This window comes from Tachyglossus aculeatus, unplaced genomic scaffold, assembly GCF_015852505.1.
Source record: "Tachyglossus aculeatus isolate mTacAcu1 unplaced genomic scaffold, mTacAcu1.pri scaffold_87_arrow_ctg1, whole genome shotgun sequence".
In the NCBI taxonomy this organism is placed as follows: Eukaryota; Metazoa; Chordata; class Mammalia; order Monotremata; family Tachyglossidae; genus Tachyglossus; species Tachyglossus aculeatus.
This window is the reverse complement of record NW_024045095.1, coordinates 1,545,994-1,547,059: the sequence shown is the minus strand read 5'-3', so window position 1 is coordinate 1,547,059 and position 1,066 is coordinate 1,545,994.

Below are 1,066 nucleotides of genomic sequence, written 5' to 3'. Positions count from 1 at the left end.
ACCATGTAACCGCTGATAGCAAATAAACGGCATCCAAGCTTTGAACCTCTGGCTGACTCTTCCTGGTATGAACGCGCGGGCCGCGTCCGGAGACTTCCGAAGACCCGGAGAGGGTAAGTACCCAAGTGTTGCCCCCGAAACCACGGGGAGCAACGCCTTTGGAGAACTCCTGATTTTCCTCATCGTCACTAATGGACTCAAAATATTTGGTAGAAAACAAATCGGCAACTTCTGAATTTGGAGGAAAAAACCAAACAACCCAATGAATGGACTTCTCTATTGCCATTTTATTCCCTTTGCACTTCCCCGTAGTTACTGAATAAGCTCCCATCTCTAAACAACTCAGGGCTTTTTATTGCAGTTTTCCCTGAGTCCTCTGCTGGACTCTTCACTGAGGGATAGGATAGGCCTAAATTACTAATAGATGCTGTTCCTCTATTCCTTCAATAGCTTTTCTCAAGCAACTACTTGAGAAAAGCTTACAGCAAAGCACTGTACTAAGAGGCTGGGACAAACACACAGGTAAGAATAATAATAATAGTATTTGTTAAGCACTTACTATGTGCCAAGGACTGTTCTAAGCAGTGGGGTAGATACAGGGTAATTAGGTTGACCCACAAGGGGCTCACAGTCTTAATCCCCATTTTACAGATGAGGTAACTGAGGCAAAGTCACATAGCTGACAAATGGCAGAGTCAGGATTAGAACCCATGACCTCTGACTCCCAAGCCTGTGCTCTCTCCCCTAAGTCACGCAACTTCTCCTGAGAATATATTGAGATGAGAATTAGACACAGTCTCTTCCCCTCTAGGGGCTCTCAATCTAAAAATGAGTAGGGGTAAGCAGTAGTCACAGACAATTTAAGTAAAGAAGAAACAATAAAACCACAAAAGAACAGGGTATTTATTGAGCACCTACTAAGTTCAATGCATTGGGTTAAGCCCTTGACAGTGAACAAGAGAAGCAGTACCTAGCCTGGAGTTGAGAATGACATAGTGCTCTCTGAAGAGATGGTGGAATAGGAAGCTGTGGATTAGGATTGTTTCAAATCCATCAGGGTTAGCTC